A 22,900-nucleotide genomic window follows, 5' to 3' on the forward strand; every position below is an offset into this window, starting at 1 on the left:
ATGTGATAAGCAAGAATGTGAAAATTCTTTTGATGCTTGGCTATAGTGGTTGTAAGGTCGAATGCAAGGCTTTGTTCATAGCGCACCGATAGAGTCCTTTCTGACTCGAAATTGTATGGCTACATGGGTTTAGCTTGATTCAAAATGTTGGCACGTGTAGAAAGTTTCCCAAAGAGAGAATGTTATATACAAGCAGGAGAGGGAAAGGACATGATATGCTTTCTTTATTCAAAATGTTGGCATGTGTAGAATGTTTCCCAAAGAGAGAATGTTATATAGAAGCAGGAGAGGGAAAGGACATGATATGCTTTCTTTATTTTTAATATTTCTTCTTCCAAATAAGACAAAGCTAATTTGAATTTTTCTTATTAGTCATGCTTTCTACAAAAGCTAATTATTTTTCACCTGCTCTCTATTTCTCCAAAATCAAATTAGAGTTTTTCTTTTTCCACTATTTTTCTATCAATTCACCCATTATATTATTGCACGAAAAGCATGTTATTATTTGTTCCTCTTATAGGTTTAGTTTTATACTCTCCCAATATGATCTTATGAAGATGTTATAAAATCATGAATGGCCAATTTTTTTAGATGAGCTCATCTACACAAATGGTTTCACTTGGCTTTGAAGCTAAACATCCCTTTTTCATTTTTTATATTTTCTCATTTTTAAATGTATAAACTAAAATTTATTATTTACACTCATGCTTAATGTATGAATGTGCACGTGTGCTAATAATTCACTTTTTGTTAACAAAATCTTTTTTTGATGCATTTTTCACATTAAAGTAATTGTATCTGAGTTTTCACTTCTTTTTATTGGTAAAAAATCATGTAATGGAAATATTTTAGTTAAGAATCTTCACTATGGTCAAAATTATTTTATAGTAGAACTAATGTTCTTTTCCAAGTCGGAGTGTAGATAGGGAAGTTTAAGAAGGTGGTTAGATCAAGTGGAATGGAGAACTAAGGTTCTCATAGAAAACAAGAAACCCCAAAATATCACGTGGGGGGGATTTTCAATTTTCATGAAAAATAGGGGGTTTTGTTAAAAACACCGGAGGGGGTGATGTCTCCTATAAAGACCTTTGCCTATTTTTAACAAGCAGATGTGAACCTTTGGTTGTTCGACCCAAAAAAGGCAAATGCACTACCCTCTTCCCTTTCCCCTTTTGCCCCTTTCTTAGATGGCTTCGAAGACGAAACCAATCATTTTAATGTGGCACTTGACTCCAACAACACCAACCTCTCTAGCATGCTCGACTTTCGCCATTTCAACACGATTCTTGAGGGAGATGATTTGCCCTTGTGATAGATCTAGATCACATAGGGTAATGGTCCGCTTCGAATCAAACAACTAGTCTTGCATGCATTTCTTCATGTGTCTCTTTGTCGATGGCTCTTAGCATTTTCATGTGAGAATGACTTGCCATGCAAGGATTAGGGCTTTTCACGGGAACAGGTCCTATGATATAATTATGTTCTTTTGAGCCCCTCACAAGTTACAACTTACAAGCCCGCGAGAAGCTCACTTGTATGGACATTAAAGTCGAACGGATTTCACGCATTCTTGACTTCGTTGACCACGTGCGCCAGCTTTGAGGACGGAAAGGAATCACGTTGATCCGATTGACACGTGGCGGGAGAGAAGCCATGGGTTGTGAGACAGGACAGTGTACTGCCTCGATCTCTCTGTCTCTCTCTCCCGCGATGAGAATCATAATTCTCTGCATGCGCGACACGATCCCCCCCTCTCTCTCTCTCTCTCTCTCTCTCTCGATGAATAATGAATAGACACCGATCAATGACGGACTGCAGCAGAAGCGCATATCTAGCTGAGTGACGATGGCGACACGCTCCTGATGTTCTTTGCTCGGCTGCTGAGGCCATGGCTGCCATGGCGCTTTAGGATGGCTCTCCTCCTGGCCCATGCCCTGTGGGAGCGCCTCTCCTCCTTCATGCACTCCGCCATCCCCCCCCGCGACATCCAGGTCTGGATCTCCATCACCGCATGACTCATCATCCATCTGGGTCTTTCTCTCTCATAGCGGCAGGATTGCAGCACCAGCATTGTCAACCTCTTCTACATCACAGCTCTCATCCATGGTTTCTCTCTCTCTGGTACTGAACGGGGCGCGGCTTATCTGAGTGTAGTCTCCAGCTCTCACCCCAACATAATTGCGAAGGATGTTAGGATATATTGTGCATGTAAGGCTTACTAGACTCTCTTATGAACGATGTCCCATACAAGAATGTGCATACAAGTACACCCCCTACATGCGAGATATCAAGGTTCCTTTGTCCATGGCATTCTACATTATCTAATCTCAAGTAATTTTCACCAAGGTGTCAAGGCTCATTTGTTCATGGCTCCCCTTACCACGGCATTCTACTAGGGGTCGCCCCATGACATGGGCCAGGACTACTCGAGACCTATAATAGTATTTCCTAGATTTTTTGCCACTAGTGTTTGGTGATTCGTATAAGACCAAAGTGGATACAATCCGCTCAATGTACAGCTACAAAATAGCCCCAAATCATAGAAGTACTATGTTAGCTTTAGACACAAGCATCACACTATGTATCTATTGTAGGGACTATAGAAAGGAAGTCTTGAAGAGCTTACATAAGACCATACTAGCAACAATAAATCTATGTTTGCCATTAAAGTGGAGGTTGTAGATATGATGTAAATATATGACCCAAAATGAAATTTACTAGTTATTGTTGTGGTAGTAGAGAACACTACAAATCTACTTATTAAGCTTAAAATGTAATATTTGGTACTCTCTTTTTCTTTGAAAGCCTTGATTAATCACGTTGTCTATTTTATAGATGAAACACCTCCTTATGCCATAAGGCTCCACAACCAACCCTTTCTCTTACAATGTGCTTTCATATTCAACATACTTAGATTCTACTTGTGTGCTTGTTGGCTATGTTCATCTTATGTGCTTGTTGATTATGTTCATCTTGCACTTCAGCATAATGAACTTGAGCTAGAGTAAGATGGGACATAGTATCTCCTAGACTTTCCATTGTCAATTAATATGAATATAGTTTTACAAGGAGATTCGTACGTCTAGTTTCAATTCATCCAAAAATTTGAATCGAATTTTCACATTATCCATATGAAGGTGTAATGCACAACACTTGCTATATTATCTTGAAATTAAATAGTGAAAATTATTCCACATCTGAAAAGTTTATAGTCCGAATAGAATTGGAACTTAATGCCAATAAAAATCTTGACATCACTTTCATACACATATCTTTATGAATTTGTATATGCAAATTTATGTGATTTTTAAGCTTAATTTTCTTTTTTTTCAAAATCTTTACACTACCATATTTATAATGTAATAGTTCTTTACTAATATTTCTATATAAGAAACAAGTGGTCCATAGTAAGATGAATTACAGAAATAAAAATTTGGAGTAGACATCCAAATAAAATATTCATTATCGCACATCCAAGGCAATTACTCTTCGATATATTGTCAAAAGATGAGTAATCTACCTTGATTTATACATATTTATGCCCTTTTTATTAGCAGGATCATAAATTTTGGGGCATAAGAACTTTTGCCAAATAAACATAAAATTGTTTTGTATTGTTTTCCACTTTGTAGGAACACGAAACATTAACAAAAGATAAGAAAGAAATACATGCGAATTAAATTCGAAATGTGAAGTCTTGCCTTAGAATATGTGTTAATAAATCTTTGGTCTCTACATGCTATTATGATGCAATTAGAATTATCGATGCCAACATTATCGCTTACGTTGGCATATATATCAATGCATACATCGACATATATACTTATGTAAATATCAATGCATGTAAAGAATATTTTCAATGTATATACTAGCGAGTGTAGAGAACCATTCCAATAGATATATTGAGAAAGAACACTAAAAGGGGTTCCTTACAAATCCTTGGTTTCCAAATCTATTCTCTTATCATGCATAGAGTACTTACTTTCTTATTCAAGATCTAGAGAATAACCTAAAATGCTTGATCTCAATCACCGCATTGATGAGGGGACACTTTTATCATGGGTCAAGCACTTATTTTCTTGTTCAAGATCTAGAGAATAATCGAAAATGCTTGATCTTAGCCATGGGCATGGATAAGGGGACACTCTTGGCTTGTGAGTCAAGGGACTAGATATCAATTTTTTACTATCCCTTAGATAGCCCACCAAGTCAACTCATACCAAATTAAGTGAGAATGTCATATAGGCAAGCATGCCATGAAAAGAGGTTAAGTTTAATGCATGAGTTGGGTTCAATGAAGATGAACACTAGGCTAAAGAGATGTCATAGGATTTTTGACAAAATATGAACGCGAGATATGCTTTGTCTTGTGGAAGAGTTTATCCTTTGTCTCTAGAATTGTAAGTAACAGACATCTTAGTCAATGGACTTTTCTTACTTACTCATTGTCCTAATAATAGGAGTTAGTCTAGTGGAGTGTTGAGAGTTAATGACCATGTGGCTTTGAATAGTGATTAGTAGACATTTAAGTGACTTCTTTTGTGGGCTATTTGGTGGAGAATGAAGTGTGAGATTAAGAAGACCATTCAACACACATTTAGAAGCACCAACATGACTAATTAGGTGGACGTTGTCCAACGTGGCCACAAATGTGAAGGCAATGGCATGCCAACTAGAAGAGAACACAAGGGAAATGTGGGGGAAAGAGCAAAAAAAAAAAGTGGATTGGAGGTTCATGCATTGGAGATGAGAGCAAAGTATTGGGACTATTTTGAATTAAAAAATTTAGGAGAAGAGAAAGCAACAAGCTATCCTTGAATATGTTTATCTCTTACAAGGTCTTGGAGGCAATCTCTCATTTAATTATTGGTTCCCAATATTAGGGGAGCCTTCCTTGATCATCAGAGAGGAGTTTTGATGGATTTATGCTCTTTATGTGGATTGTTTTGGGTTGTGAATAACAACAAAAAGTAGAGAAGAAAACTGAAAATAGATATTTGATACTCAAATAGGGTGCTCCTTAAGTTTTGTCGCTTGATTCTTGATCTCTACCTTTGGTAAACATAGTATTGATAATAAAGATAAGAGTTTTTCTTGAATTTAGAGTAGTATCTGTATTATGTTTTACTGTTGTAGTAAATTTATAATTACAAGTTTGAAGGACTTTTGAAGCCCTCTAGAGGGTATTTACAAGGATTTATGCATTCCTATTCATGTGTCTTGTCTACGTGGTACCATTTATCATTTTCCATCAGCAAATTGATGTATGCGTGATATTTTAAGATGTTACGTACAGCTTTTGGATTATATTTAGCATAGATTACTCATGTATTAGTGTGTACACTGAGCCAAAGTTTCAATTTGTATTAGGCTATCATCTCAAGTGTGTGCATGTGCCTTTGTCTTGGCATATTTATAAGATCTATCATATGTATTGCAAATTGATTGCTCTGGTGAGCTTATGAAATAAAATCACTGGGATTTACCTTTTTGTCTCACTTGATTCCACCCATATTCTAAATTCTTTCTCTTTCATCTTCCATCTCTAAATTTCTACACTCTTTTGTCTCTTACCCTTCCAGTAGACCTTCAACCTTACATGCTCCAACATTGTTAGATCTAGTGTAAAGGTCGATGAAAGTAGTGTAATCATGAGGGATTTATGAAGTGTTGGTTGAGGAGATATTATGCAACATGTGGTCTTGTTATTGCAGTCACAGCAGAGCAAGTCCAACAAAAACAAAGAATGCAGGATTATTAAAAACTCAATGCTACAGTTGTGTATACTTTGCAGGATGTGGGATATGAGATGAAGTAGTTTAATGGGAAAAATGTATCTGCCTATCTATGGGTAGATGTAAACAAGTTTTTCATAGGGTTCCTCAGTAATATGCATTGAGCTGGTATTTCTTGTCTTATCGTGCATACATTGCAAAAATGATTGGCTAAATTATATCTAAGAGATGTTGATTGGGTTGCCTTTAAGAAGGCCCTTAGAGAGTTTTTCCTTGAAGACATAGAATTAGTTACACATAAGACATTTAAAGATTGGGTGGAAAAACCTAACAAGGCTCTTGGTACTATAGGCTTGTTACATGAATTTGAAAGACACTCTACTCAATTCGATGTGGATGATCAATACTCATTGGAAAGTCAAAAAGTTGAGTTGTTCTTGAAATCTACTGACCTTGTGTTGTAGGAGAAATTGATTAATCGCCTTGGTGCACAGATCGGATGCCGTAAGCGCGCGTAGTGAGCGTCAGAAGATCCCCAAGAACAAAAGAACTCTACTTTTTGCACAAAACTCAATGTAGAAAGCATGCACGACATGAATAAGAGACCAATTGGGTGCAATCTCCCCCCATGCCTTGTGTGAGCGCTCCACAAAGCATGTATTTTATGTATTAATCATCTTCAAGCTCAAATAATAGTCCAAATTACAAAATAGCACACTTTTGGCTTTTGAGTTTGCTTTAGTGCCAAATAGAAATAAAGCTAATGAGCGGGCCCAAGAAGTCAAGCATACCCAATACAATGTCCAAATACAAATATCATAATCGTGTGCCCATGTGCATACAAGAATAATAAATAAATATCCAACGCCTCAATAAATAGGCGCGACAAAATATAGGCACCATGCCTAAGGTATGCGCCCATCAAAATATAGATGATAACTCGAATACATGCTATCCTCCAATGCTTTCCTCCGCCACTGCTGCTATCTCTACACATCAACTGAAGCATTCACAATCGTTAGTAAAATAATACAATTAAACTGACAAAAGTGAATACCTAGCAGTCTTCAGCTACATAAATAAATCAATTGGTTAGAAATCAATCCTAACCTTAATTTATCATGAGTGCGCACTCTAAACTCATAAACGTTTATTAATTTAATATGTATTTTGTGGAATCACCCGCTATGGAATTACCCACGTACACACTAAATTAACGAAACGCCCGAAAAGGATAGGCATCCCCATCGAATTCTCGCACAAAGAATCCACTTTGTATGAGCCCCGGTAATCAAAGTTTACGGAATCCACTGTAAAACCTCACAGGGTCCATCGTGGCATGGAATCCACTGTTGCACAGAATGCACCGTGTAATATGCCTCCTGGCATCATACCCCTGGGGTGGGATAGCAATTGTCCTCAATTGCTATTAGTTCAATGTGGAGCTAACAGAGTGGGGAAAGCATTTAAGTATCTAGTGTGCATCCATTGGGCCTCTTCAACAGGATGGTTTTTAAATTTGATCAAATATCTAAAATATCTACGGCCAGTTCTAGTGGTCATAAAGTCAGTATCTATAATAGCTTTAGGCTCAAGGATTTCAGTCTCTTCATCTAACAAAGGTGGGTTTTCATAGACAGGGTGTACAGGTAATTGGCCTCTAAAGGGTCGTAATAAACTAATATGAAAGGTGTTGTGAATTTTCCAATGTGGTGGTAGTTCTAGTTTAAATGCATTGTCATTGATTTTGTGAATGATCTTAAATGGTCCATAGAATCTAGGTGCTAATTTCACAACTAGGTGTTTACCTACACTTTGTAATCTACGTTTTTCTATTCTTAACCAAACATAGTCATCAACTTTGAAATTCATGGCTTGTCTTTTCTTATTTGCTTGCTTTGTATATGATTGCTGAGCTTTGGCAATCATATCTTTAACTTCATCAAAAATAGTAGCGTGCATGTTAGCAATATCATCAACACTCTGAATTTTATTTGATAAAGATGCAACAGGTGTAGGCAATCTATAACCATAAATAACTTCAAACGATGGTTTCTTTGTAGATGTGTGTGGTGTATTGTTATATGCAAACTGAAGTAAATGTAGATGTGTATCCCATGTATGTGGTTTTGAAATAGTGTAAGCACATACAATATCTAAAATAGTACTGTTAGTAGCTTATGTTTGTCCATTTGTTTCAGGATGAAATGCAGATGAAAAATCAATCTTTGTTCCTAAGCTAGCAAACAAATTAATCCAAAAATTATTACAAAATCTAGAATCACGATCAGAAATAATAACTTTTGGTAAACCATGATTACTAAAAACAGTTTTCAAAAACAATTGAGCTGCTTGAGATGCAGTTAGAGTTTTCTTGCATGGAATGAAATATGCTTGTTTACTAAACCTGTCTACAATAGTCCAAATCATATCATGGTTAGCTTTAGTGTTAGGTAAACCAGTAATAAAACCAATCGAAATCTGTTCCCATGGTCGTGATGGAATAGATAAAGGCATAAGTAAACCATACTATTTACCATGATGTCTCTTAACTCGTTGACAAACTAAACATTCAGAAACAAAGTTAGATACATCAGTGTCCATATGTGGCCAATAAAGATCTTCAGTCAATGTACGCAAAGTAGATATAATACCTCTATGACCTTGATATGGAGGACAATGAATCTCATTTAAAACAAAAGATCTAAATGGAACTGTAACACATAATCTCTTTTCATAAAACATGAATCCATCATTGTAAGATAGTGAATCAATAGGAATCCAGTTATTTACAACTAATTTATTCCAATCAGCATGAAAAGTAATATCCTGATGATAAGCATATTTCATAGGGATAAGAGAATCAAATGATATGACAGAAATATTATGAATTGTTGGTCTTCTACTTAAAGCATCAGCTACTACATTCTCTTTACCTGGTTGGTATTGGATAAGGGGATGAAAACTCTGAATGAAAGCTGCCCATTTGATATGTCTATCAGATATTTGGGGTTGACTAAGGAGATGTCTAATGCTTTGTTGGTCAGTCTTAATCATAAACTCAGAACCCATTAAGTAATGTTTCCATTGTCGTAAAGCTTGTACTACAGCTAACAATTCTTTATCATATGTAGAATATTTAAGCTCGAATGGTTTCAGTTTACAGCTAGAATAGGCTACGGGATGATTATCTTGCACAAGTACTGCTCCTATTCCAAATCCACTAGCATCAGTAACTACTAAAAAGAATGGTCTATTAAAATCAAGTAGTTGTAATACATGAGCATGGGTTAATGCATGTTTCAATAAATCAAAAGATTTTTGTTGATTATCAGACCAATGATAAACAATACCTTTCTTTAAAAGTTTAGTCAAAGGCAAAGCAAGTAATGAAAAATTTCACACAAACTTTCTGTAAAAACTAGCAAGACCTAGAAAAAAACATAACTCATGCACATTTTTGGGTATGGGCCAGTTTAAGATTGCTTATATCTTCTTAGGGTCAACCTTAATACCTTCTGATGAGACAATGTGACCTAAATACTCGATTTTTGTTTGAAAGAATTCACTCTTTTTTGGGTTAGCATACAATTGATTATCTTTTAACAACTTGAAAACTAAAGAGAGATGTTCATAATGTTCTTTCTCATTTTTACTGAATACTAAGATATCACTAAAAAATACTATAACACAATGCTGATATTTTAAAAATATGCGATTCATCATTCGACTAAATGTAGCAGGTGCATTAGTCAATCCAAAAGGCATCACTAAAAATTCATAATGTCCAAATTGTGTTCTAAATGGAGTTTTGAATATATCAGATTTATCTAATCTCACTTGATGATAACCAGATTTAAGATCTATCTTACTGAATATGGTAGAACCTTGTAGTTTATCCATAAGATCATCTACCCTAGGAATTGGATATCTATTTTTAACAGTAATCTTATTCAGGGTATGATAATCAATGCACATGCGATAAGTATTATTATTCTTCTTTACTAACAAAACAGGTGCGCCAAATGGAGAACTACTAGGTCTAATTAATCCTCTATTTAAAAATTCTTCTACTTGATTTTGAATTTCTTTCTATTCAATCTGGTTATGCCTATATGGTGCTTTACATGGTGGTTGTGTACCAGGAATTAAATCTATTTTGTGATCTTCAGGACGTGAAGGAGGTAGTCCAGGTGGTAAATCATCAGCAAAACAATCTTTAAATTGTGCAAGGAATTGTTTATGCTTAGGATGCATATGTTTTTCTTTAGCTTGAAGTTTATTCACCCAAATTAAATAAGATTTACTACTTTTACGCAATGCACGTTTAGCTTGAGTATGAGTAAGCAGTGGAAAATTATTAGATGCATGCATACCATGTAATGTAATTTGTTTTCCTTGAAAATGAATTTTAATTGAATGCGTGGAATAATCTATGTCAAGATTATACTGGTGACGCCAAGGCATACCTAGGATAATATCACTGGACTGCAAAGGTACAACTAGAACATTTCTACGTTCAGTGTATTCGCCAATTTTAATTTCTAAGTCATGCACCTCTTGTGTTCCATTATATCTTGTGCCTAACAATGTTGCTTTAATGCGATAATGCGTAGAAACAGTTTGTAATTTCAATTCTTTCACTAACTTTGCAGAAATAAAATCATGTGTGCTACCATCATCATGCAAAATAATCTTTTCTGTACCATGCACAAAACATTTCATTGTCAACAAAGAATGTGGAGTTGGCATACCTGGCAAAGTATCCGAAGGAGTAGCAATATCGTCTTCATCTTCCGTAAAGTCAGGCATTTCCTCACGTTCTTCATCTTCCATTGCTTCAAGATAATTGATATGGATAGGTGGCTTCTTCGATTGGCAATTGGCTGCTAGATATCCAGGTTGATGGCATTTGTAACAAACTATAAGTTTAGCTTTGGATACATTGTTGGTAATGGTAGGAAGTCTAGGAATATTAGGATTTGGATGTGATGATGGCTTAGGGTTTTGATTGGTATTTGATGGCAAAGCAGGTGGTTTTGTCCAAGACTTACGAAAAGATGATAAAGGAAGACGACTTTGATTGAATCTTCTAAAATTTGAATTGAATTGCTTGGAACCATAGTTATCATTTGCTTGAAATTGTTGTGGACGCTTGTTTCTTCCTTGAATCTTGTCTTCAATGTCATGAGCCAAAGAAATTGCATCTTCAAGGGTTGTAGGCTTGAATATACTGACTTCAGCGTAGTAATGTCCAAGTAAGCCAGACATAAACTTTCGTTTGTGAGTCGCTTCAGGTACGTCTTCAAGCATTTGGAGTTGCAGTAGGGCATTCCAAAAACGTTAAGTGTATTGAAAAATAGGCTCACGATCTCTTTGCTGTAGAAGATCCCATTGCTTTATGGCTTTTTCATGGAATTGAGGAGGAAGGAAATTCTGCAAAAACTTCTTTTTGAAACTCCCCTAGGTAGTGGGACAATCAATGCTCTTGTGAACCACAGTCCACCAAAGAGATGCTCGATCGACTAAATGATTAGTGACACATTTAATTTTGTCTTTTTCAGCATATGTCTCTTCATGAAAGTAGTCATCAAACTGACTAATAAATGCAAGTACAGTCTTTCCATCTCGAGTTCCATTGAAAGTACGAAATCTGAAATTTCTTTTACTTATCTTTGTTTCTTTGCGGATGGATTGAGCTTCAAGCGTCGCATCGATGGTACATCGGATAAGATCTTCGGGTTATGGTCCATCTTTGTCGGTGGTGTTGAGATATCGAGCTCCACTCGTGATACGCCAGGGTGACCGTTCTGTATTTATGTCACTGACTTGTCAGTTGCAGACGCGGTTGGTACACCGCCCATGAATAATAGCTACATGATAGCTATCCTTATCTACTCTAGTTCGTAGCTCAGTTAGTATGCCACCTTAGTTAGTTGAGTTTGGTTTGAGACCCATATAGAGGGTTCTTCTATTTCTTTGTACTTGAGTTCTTTTGGCTTACACAACTAAGAAGAGGAAAACTGTTTCCAGCCTCCACCCTTGTGTGTCTTTCCCCATTGTGCAAGCAAGAAAGCTTCAAGCGAGACTCCTTCCTTCTCTCCCCTGATCTTGACATGGTATCAGAGCCTTGTTCGTGGTAAGGAGCTCAAGAAAGCAAGCCAAGCTTGCGGTGTTCTGGTAAGAGGAGCAGTGTTGCTTTCATTTTCTGTTTTGGGAGCAGATCTCTGCAGGTAGCACAGCCGGAAAGTGTAGGAGTGCATTGTCTCAGGTTGAGACGCCCTTCGCGGTGAAGCAAGAGGGCAGTATATGATGCGGGAAAGGCCTTTAGCCCTAGGCGACCCTGTTTTTTTGATTTGAGGCCATTTCGGGGCCTGTTTTGGAGGCGGAAGTTTTCTGCACGCACTCAGGAAAAGGCCTAGTTTTATGCAGGGCAGCCACTGTTCTACAGGTCGGTGAAAAGTTACTGTAAAAATTGCATTGTATGCTTGTGCGCAGAGACATTAGGAGTTACAGAATCATCCCTATTGCCTGTTGATGCAAAATCGTCACTAGGAAGTGACTGTGTGGTCAAATACCACTTTCGCCAGTTTTGCAGATTTTCCCTTGTGAGGGTGAAGCTGTGTTTTTTGCAGTGACAGAATTTTTTGCAGTGTTCTGTAATGGCATCTGATTCTCTTTCACAGATTGTCACTGAAAAGCTTGACAAGAACAACTTCCAAGCATGGAAGTTTAGAATGACGAATTTCCTTATGGGAAAAGGATATTGGGAATTTGTTGCAGGAAATAAAGAAGAACCAGTTCTTCCTGATGTTCCCAATCAACAGCAAATGCAGGCATTCAAAACATGGCATGAGAGAGCCAGGAAAGTTATGTATTGGCTGTCTATCAGTATTTCAGACTCTATGATTGTGCATATTCAGGATGCAAGTACGCCAAAGGAGGCATGGGATACTTTGTCAAAAATATATAGCACAAATACGCAAGCCAGGAAAATGCAGCTCAAGCAAGAGTTGCATAATGTGCAAAGAGAAAGTATGAGCATCAACGACTACCACATGAAGGTGAAGAAGATTGCAAATGCACTTGCTTCCATTGGGTCGCCAGTGGAAGATGATGATTTAGTTTCCGTGACCTTGAATGGTCTAGGAAAGGATTATCCACAGTTCCGAACATCCATTTCCGTCCGTGAAAGATTTCCTGATTTTGAGGAGCTGATTGCTCTTCTAATTTCTGAGGAGCAAAGAAATGGTGGTGCATCTTCTTCAGGAGGAACTTCAAAAGAAGCTGTCTTCTACTCAAATGCTGGAAGAGGTAGAGGCAGAGGTAGAGGAGGCCGATTTGGAGGCCGTGGCAGAAATCAAAATATGCAGCAAACTCAAGAAAACCAGTCCTATGGAGGAGGACGTGGTAACTCTAGAGGCAGGGGGAGCCAAAGAGGTCGTGGTGGATGGCAAAGAGGCGAAAATGCAAACAGTAATGTTGAATGCTACTACTGTGGTAAAATGGGTCATATGGCTAAAGACTGCTATAAAAAGCAGAATGACATCATGAATGGAAAACTGCAACAAGGGAATTATGCATCTTCTAGTAGACAGGGTGATGACAGAAATGAGCACTTGTTTATGGTGCAGCACATGAACAATTCTGTGACAAGTGCAGAAGAAAGCAATGATGTATGGTATGTTGACTCAGGTGCATCAAACCACATGACAGGTCATGCAGAATGGATGGAGGATGCAAGGAAAATGGAAAAACCGGGATTTGTGGAGACTGGTGATGATACTGCACATCTTATTGTGCAGATTGGAAAAATTTCCTTGTCTATGTAGGATGGGAAAAAGAAATACATGTCCGATGTATTTCATGTCCCGAATATCACCAAGAATCTGGTTTCTGTTGGTCAAATGGTTGAACAGGACTTGCAGGTCAGATTTAATCCTCATGGATGCTTTGTTGAGGATATGAAAAATAAAGGTCGCTTGATAGCAAAAGGAAAGAAGAAGGGCAGAATGTTTACATTGGATGCAGACATGTCTGAATTGAGTGCAGCAATGTTTGCACATGGGACCGGTGTAGTTGCAGATATTGATATCTGGCATAAACGCATTGGTCATGTTAATGTACAGCGACTTAAATCAATGCAGGCCCAAAATATTGTTGAAGGTTTGCCGAAATTCAAGGTTGCAGAAATGCATAAGGTATGTGAAGCCTGTCAATTTGGAAAACAGGCAAGGAAACCATTTCCTAGACATGTTCAAGAGAGTAAGAAGCCATTGGAATTAATCCACTCTGATGTGTGGACAACTAAAGCTGCATCTCTTGGAGGCTGTCATTATTTTGTCAGTTTTATTGATGACTATAGCAGAAAAGTTTGGGTGTATTTTATGAAAAAGAAAAGTGAAGTTTTTGGGCATTTCAAAACTCTTAAAGCGATGGTTGAAAAAGAAACAAGCCTGCAGATAAAATGCCTAAGGTCAGATGGAGGGGGAGAGTACCTCTCAAATGAGTTTGCAAGGTTCCTGCAGGAGCATGGCATAAAGCAGCAATATTCATGCAGTCATACCCCACAACAAAATGGAATTGTAGAAAGGAAAAACAGGCATATTGGAGAGGTATCTCGTGCCATGCTCAATGAAAAAGACTTGCCAGATTTTTATTGGGTTGAAGCAGTTGCTACAGCAGTCTACATAATGAACAGGACTCCCACTGCAGCAATACATGGAATGACTCCAAAGGAGAGGTATACTGGTAGGAAACCAGATATTTCTCATTTGAAAATTTTTGGTTGCATTGCCTATGTACATGTGCCAGATGAGTTGAGATCCAAGTTGGATCCAAAAGCTGAGAAGTGCATCTTTATTGGTTACTCTTTGCAGCAAAAAGGGTATAGATGCTATAACCCTTCTACTCGTAAGTTTACAGTGAGCAGAGATGTTGTTTTTTATGAGATGAGTAGTTGGTATAAACCAGTAAATGTGATTGATGATGTAGATGCACAAAATGGTAATGCTGCACAGAATTCACAGCAGCAGTCACAAAATATTAGTGGACCTGGAGCGTCCTCTAGCAGTGGTTCACATTCTTCGCCATGGACAGGCAGATTGAGATCAGAAGAATCTTCTCAAAGTAATGCAGATAGTGGTATGCATGTATCACGAAAAGGAAAAGAAAAGGTTGATCAGCCCATGTTTGATGTGAATGTAGGTCACTCTTATGTGGATGGTGAATCCAGTGGCTCAGAACAGAGCATTGATGATGAGTTAGGTATTCCTTCTATTGTTACACCTGGAGTAAGGAAGACCAGGGATGTTTTGAGAGCACCTGGGAGTGAACCTACTTTGCGCAGGTCTACGAGAGCTAGGTATCCTATGGATAGGCTGAAATATGATGGATTTACAGCCATTCACTATGCATATATGGTCAAAGTGATACAGGAACCAGAACCCACTTCTTTTGAGGAAGCCATGGGAAAAGAAAAATGGGAGAAATCCATGGATGAAGAAATGGATGCCTTGGAAGCTAATGCTACATGGGAATTGGTACCTTTGCCTAAAGGTAAAAATGCAATTGGCTGTAAGTGGGTTTATAAGGTGAAGCACAATGCAGATGGTTCTGTGAACAGATACAAGGCAAGATTAGTAGTCAAGGGGTATGCACAAACATATGGTATTGACTATGAAGAAACATTCAGTCCGGTTGCAAGGATGGCAACCGTAAGAGCGGTCATTGCTATGGCTGCATCAAAGGGATGGTCTTTACATCAGATGGATGTAAAGAATGCCTTCTTGCATGGTGATTTGCAAGAAGAGGTCTATATGGAGCAGCCACCAGGTTATGTGCATGCTGTTCATCCTGAGTTTGTTTGCAGGTTGAAGAAAGCCTTGTATGGCTTGAAGCAAGCACCTAGAGCATGGTCTGACAAGATAGGACAGTATCTTGTCACTATTGGCTTTCAGATTTCCAAGGCAGATTTTTCACTTTATGTGAGAAAAACAGAGAAATGTATTATGCTACTTGTCATTTATGTTGATGATTTGATTATGACAGGTGACAGTGATGAAGATATCCTTCATGTGAAAATGCTATTGAAGCAGAAGTTTGAGATGAAGGATTTGGGAGAGCTGCATTATTTCTTGGGCATTGAGGTGATTAGATCACCAAGTGGGATACAGCTCTTGCAGAGGCAGTATGGATTGGACATGCTGTCCAAATATGGGATGACAGGCTGTAGGCCTATTTCAGTTCCTTTGGAGCAAAATGTGAAGCTGAGCACAGATGTAGGTGAGCTTCTAGAAGACCCTACTATGTACAGACGCATAGTAGGAAGTTTGATTTATATGACTGTTACCAGGCCAGATTTGAGCTATGCTGTTGGATTGGTAAGTCAGTTTATGTAGGCTCCAAGGAAACCACATTTGGATGCGGCTAGACGCATACTCAGGTATGTGAAGTCCACATTGCAGTATGGACTATTTTATGAGACTGGGGTTCAGATACAGTTGCATGGATACACTGATGCTGATTGGGCTGGTAGTATTTCTGATAAACGATCTACCAGTGGATATGTGTTCTCTTTTGGGAGTGCTGCAGTCACTTGGAGCAGCAAGAAACAACCTACAGTTGCCTTGTCGAGCACAGAGGCTGAGTACAGGGGTGCAGCAATGGCTGCATGTGAGGTAGCTTGGTTGCATAAGCTACTTTATGATATGCATCAGTCTACAGATGGACCAGTTGTCATTTATTGTGACAACATGAGTAGTATACACTTGGCAAATAACCCAGTCTATCATGCTAGAACAAAGCACATTGAGGTGCATTATCACTATGTGCGAGAGAGGGTTTTACTAGGTCTTATTGATCTAGTTTATGTCAGCACAGAGGATCAAGTAGCTGACATATTCACGAAGGCATTGGGCGCAGAGAAGCTGCGCAAGTTCAGAGACCTGCTTGGTGTGCAGGAATTGGGATTGAGCTCGAGGGGGAGTGTTGAGATATCGAGCTCCACTCGTGATACGCCAGGGTGACCGTTGTGTATTTATGTCACCGACTTGTCAGTTGCAGACGCGGTTGGTACACCGCCCATGAATAATAGCTACATGATAGCTATCCTTATCTATTCTAGTTTGTGGCTCAGTTAGTATGCCACCTTAGTTAGTTGAGTTTGGTTTGAGACCCATATAGAGGGTTCTTCTATTTCTTTGTACTTGAGTTCTTTTGGCTTACATAACTAAGAAGAGGAAAACTGTTTTTAGCCTCCACCCTTGTGTGTCTTTCCCCATTGTGCAAGCAAGAAAGCTTCAAGCGAGACTCCTTCCTTCTCTCCCACAATCTTGACAGGTGGTAGATTGTTGCAAATTGGCAAATTGAACTTGCAAAGCTTGTCGGGCTCTTCGTTCTTCATCAAGCTGTATCATAATTAAGTCCAACTTTTGTTCCATCGTAGGTTCAGGAAGATCACCTTCAGCCATTAAATCATCCATATTTTGTTCCGTCATCCTGTAAAAATTCAAAAGATCTTACACTCTCAAAATCCGATTAGCGGAATGAGTGTAGCTCAAAGTCAGGTATACAAGGCTTATAGATTTTTGTTTGGCTTTTACAGTCTTTGTCTTTTGCGGTTGCGAGATTTGTAATCTTCTTAGAAACTGCATATGACATTCTGCGTGTGCTGAAACTGGTTCAAAAAGTCTACGTATGTGAACAGAGTCTTCCAAGGAACAATTTTGTAGTTCTGTGCTTCTGCGCAGGAACAGTCCTTATGGGAGTTATTGAAGTTAGTTTGTTTTGATCTCTGTGGACTTAGTTGACTTGTAGAAGTTGTAGACTTGGAAGACTTTAGTGATTAAGCTTTTGTAAAGCTTAAGTGACTTAAGCTTGAGGACTTAAGGTGACTGTTCGACGAATTTTAGGGGGGGTCCTGTTTTTTCCGTCGATTTTGTCACCAGCATGCCACTTGTTTAGAATTCGTCAAATTTGTTGAGTAAGCTTTCTCAAAGCTTACTATTAAGCCTTTTAAACTTTTCAAATAAAGCTTTTTAAGCTATGGAGGTTACTGTCAGACTATGGAAAAAAAATGACTTGTAAAAGGAGCTTTCCTTGTGGTCCTCCGCTTCCTCAGGCCTGTCCTTCGCGATCAGAGGCTGTAGATAGAGGTTCTTGACTGCCAGGAATCCACCCGTATCAACTGTTCGCGATGAAACTCACTGTAGATCTCGATCATTCTAGAAGCTCCACCTTCGCGCAAGATGGGTAGCGATTGGAAGCTCTCAATCTCAGCTTTGCTCTGATACCACTGGTGCACAGACCAGATGCCGTAAGCGCACGTAGTGAGAGTCAGAAGGTCCCCGAGAACAAAAGAACTCTACTTTTTGCACAAAACTCAATGTAGAAAGCATGTACGACATAAACAAGAGACCAATTGGGTGCAATCTCCCCCCATGCCTTGTGTGAGCACTCCACAAAGCATGTATTTTATGCATTAATCATCTTCAAGCTCAAATAATAGCCCAAATTACAAAATAGCACGCTTTTGGCTTTTTAGTTTGCTTTAGTGCCAAATAGAAATAAAGCTAATGAGCGGGCACCCAAGAAGTCAGGCATACCCAATACAATGTCCAAATACAAATATCATAATCGTGCGTCCATGCGCATACAAGAATAATAAATAAATATCCAACACCTTAATAAATAGGTGCAACAAAATATAGGCATGGTGCCTAATGTATGCGCCCATCAAAATATAGATGATAACTCGAATACACGCTATCCTCCAATGCTTTCCTCCGCCACTACTGCTATCTCTACACATCAACTGAAGCATTCACAATTGTTAGTAAAATAATACAATTAAACCAACAAAAGTGAATACCTAGCAATCTTCAGCTACATAAATAAATCAATTGGTTAGAAATCAATCCTAACCTTAATTTATCACGAGTGCGCACTCTAAACTCATAAACGTTTATTAATTTAATATGTATTTTGCGGAATCACCCACATACACACTAAATTAACGAAATGCCCAAAAAGGATAGGTGTCCTCATCGACTTCTCGCACAAAGAATCCACTTTGTGTATGAGCCTTGGTAATCAAAGTTTACGAAATCCACCATGGCACGGAATCCACCGTGTAATACACCTCCTGGCATCACACCTAGAAAATAAAACCTCAAAAACTTAACTAAAATCTGAGCGGACACATTTCATCAATGTTGTAAATATAATTGTGAAGCAAGAAAGGATGACTAATATTAAAAATATAGTATACGCCTACACTTTCTATAAAAAGCCCTAAAATTGCAACAAAGTCATCTATATCTATAGCTAAAGAACCTGTTATGCACTTGCTGGTCCAATGTAAAAGAGGGAGATGTTATGGATAAATAGGTGAAAATCCATTACTTACACTTAAATATGATAGATCTTCACTCAAAGTTTGTAAAATTGGATGAGAAAGTGAAAGAGAATGGGCCATCAAAAGCCCCAAAGGCTTGTTAGAAAAGGGTTTAAGAGATTATGTATATGGTGTAATAGCTTGCAACATAAAAAGTGGGAGTATATGGCCTATCATGATGCAGAAGAAATTAAACTTGGTATTTTGGAAAGATAGAAAAATTAATGCAACTAAAATAGGGTCGTCTCTTGAGCCAAACTTTGACAAAGGGGGTATATAGAAGTGATTGAAAGAATTGGTAGCAATAAATGCATTTGTAATCATACATGCTGCCACATATGGATTGGAACTTGAGTAATCATATGATTATGTAATTCATGTAAAGCTAATGCAAAATCTATAGTATAGTCATGTGCTTTGGCTTGTGCAAAGAAGGGAAAGACGGCTAGGGCCAATGAATTGATAGAAGTATATGAGATAAAACTCGACAGATGCTCCCATTCATTCATTTATTGCCTATATATTTTTGGCTAAGGTGCATAATATGGATGCTATTATCAAGGAAAAGAGAAGAAGGAATAAGGATGTAGATCCTTCCACTATAGGTCCTTTACAGTGCATGCCATGAAGCAAGTTGGAGCAATAGAAGGCTATTAAAAAAGCTAGTCCAAAACATGTAATGGAGGATGTCTCGCATGAAAAGAAGCAAGAGGGAAAAAAGAGAAGCAAGCAACTTAGTTATAAGTTACAGTCTGGCATAGAGACAATAACTTATATAAAGAAATTTCTTAAGGAATACATTCTTAGAAGCAGGGTTGAATTTATACTTGAGATTCTTAAATAGCAAAAAAAAAAGATATCCACTTAAAGATGAATTGTACCGTGGTGAGGAGTAAAATAAAAAAAGGAGAAAATTTTCAATATTTACACAGAGTACAACAAAATGAGAAAGGGATCATCTCATCATATACCCATCAACCTCCTGAGAAAGATGATATTGTTCCACTAGGAGACTTTTAGTGAGCAGATATGTACTATTCATATCCATATATATATTGACAAGCTCAATGGACTTATCTTCTTCTATCACCTCTCTAATGAAGTGATAGCATACCTCAATGTGCATTGTCTTTGCATGGAAGATGAGATTACGAGTCAATTGAATATCAATTATCATATCTAAATGTAGTGTAGGACTTATTAATCATACCAAGATTTGCAAACCAGACACCCTAATCATAGGGTCTTCTTGCAAGCCTTAGTGGCTACAATGTATTCATCCTTGGTAGTAGACAAGGCTGACATTTTTGTGCCCTAGATATCCAATAAACATCACCTTCTCCAAAAGTGAACACATATCTAGAGGTGGACTTTCTACTATCTACATATCCTATATAGTCGAAGTCACTATAACTCACGGCTGTAGTATCTTAGCCACCATAGCAAATGCACATATCTGCAGTGCCTTTTAGATACCTCATGATAGCCTTCACAACATCCCAATGTCACATGCCAAGTGTAGCCATATAGTGTGCCACAACTCCCATTGTAAATGCTATGTCAGGATGTGGTTATCATGGCATTCCACTATAGATACATACAAAACCTTGGCTATCTCAGCCCTCTCATCATCTAAATGTAGATAATTGGCATGACTAACCTTCACATGAGAAGATAAAGTATAGTCAATAGTCTTACCATCCTATATATGGAATTTCTCAAGTATTTCATGTATATACTCCTTTTGGGACAAGTAGAGAAGTTATTTAGAGTGATTGTGCATAATGCACCTACCAAGTATGTGTGAGGCCTATCCTATATCCTTAATCTCAAAGTTCTTCTTGAGTTGAGTTTCTAAAGTATCTAGTCTAGTATGAGCACTCCCAACTATAATCATATCATCAACACAAAACATCAAGATAATAAGGCTATCATCACGAGCCTCGTTTGTGTATAAATATAGACATATGTCACTCCAAGAATACCCCTATGACTGTATGAATGCATCAAACTTATGGTACCATTCTCTAGGTTCCTACTTAAGTCCATAAAGACTATTCTTCAATTTGCACATTAGGTGTTCCATGCCTCTTTCAAAAAAGTCCTCAAGTTGTTGCATATAAATGCCCTCATGGACGTCTCCATATAGGAAATCCATCTTAGCATCCACTTGATAAAGATCCAAATCTAACTGAGCAACCGAGAGCAAGACCAAGCATAGCCTAGTGATCTTGAACACAGGAGACAAGATCTCATCAAAATTAACTCTATTTTCCTTCTTAAAGCTCTTAGTAACCAATATGGCCTTATATGCTGGCTTAGGGTGGCCAAGGTACTCTTCAACTTGTACACCCACCTACATATGGCAATGCACACTTTCCATCAAGCAAGGAAACTAAGTCCCATGTATGGTTCTTTTGCAAAAAATCAAACCCAAACTAAGCCTTCTCCTAAGAATATGAATCATATTTGTGCATAGCCTCCTCATAGGTAATTGGCTCAATAGACTTTGTCACCATGACATAATCATAGAGGGCTCATAGTGATGATCATGAGGATGTGAAGCTCTAGAAAATTTCCTCAAAGCTAGATGTGGGGCTTGTATGACCTAATATCTTTATCCAACACAAGATCCTACAAAACATGTAGTTCCTGGAGCACTACATCATTAACAACTATAGCAAGCTACCTCATTGTGGATGGCTATACTATAATAGGAGGCTCCTCCTAAAAGATCACCCTGCATACCTCAATCACCTACTTTGGTCTCATATGCATATTATCCTTATGGAAGATGATATCATTGTTGTGGATAACCTTCTGAGCTTGTGGATCCCAAAGAAAATAGGACATCTCACATGCATCCCCATTTCCAAGAAAGATGCATTTGAAAGACTTCAAATCCAACATATTGTACTTGTCTTTGAAAATATGGCAAAAATCCTCATATCCAAAGACTCATAATTGTGCATATGAGGAAGGTTTCCCATACGATACCTCTTTCATAGCTCTACCACCAAGAGTAGTGTATGGGGATTTATTCATGAGATGCACAATAGTCGTAACTACCTCAATCCAAAAGTGTTGTGATAAGCTTGTTTGACTAAGCATACTATGAACTCTTTCATGAATAGTCACATTCATGTGCTCTGTAATACCATTCTAGGGTGGGGTGTATAAATTAGTTAGCTGAGACTTAATACCCCTCTTATCACATAGTTACTCAAACTCCTTAGATACATATTCACCCCCCATTATTCAAATATAGATATTTCAGTCTATACCAGGACTGATTCTCAACCATGGTGAGAAAGCATTGAAATGTAGGCAAGAGATCCAATTTTTGCTTAATGGAATAGACCCAAAACTTATACAAAAAATTTTCTATGAATATAACAAAATACTTCACACCACCTAAGGTCTAACAAGGCATGGGGCCACAAACCTTATACAAAAATCATCTATGAATTTAACAGAATACTTCACACCACTTAAGGACTGACAATGCATGGGGCCACAAACATCAAAATGCACAAGAGCCAAAGGTTCATCCACACACTTTGAACAAGACTTCTTATACAAATTACAAGTTCTTGCCATAAAGACAATGGCCACATGAATCAAAACAAGAGTAATCCAAGGGTGAGAAATACTACAAACAAGTAAACACTTTCATTTCTTTTCAAAGGAAGGCACCTAAGGCAATGATGCCATAAAAATACATGTGAAAGATTGGTCATAGCCAATACATGGTTAACTAACCGAGAAA

This window comes from Lygodium microphyllum, chromosome 1 (genome assembly GCF_053477565.2).
Source record: "Lygodium microphyllum isolate KBCC chromosome 1, Lygodium_microphyllum_v1.1.10, whole genome shotgun sequence".
Classification (NCBI taxonomy): domain Eukaryota; kingdom Viridiplantae; phylum Streptophyta; class Polypodiopsida; order Schizaeales; family Lygodiaceae; genus Lygodium; species Lygodium microphyllum.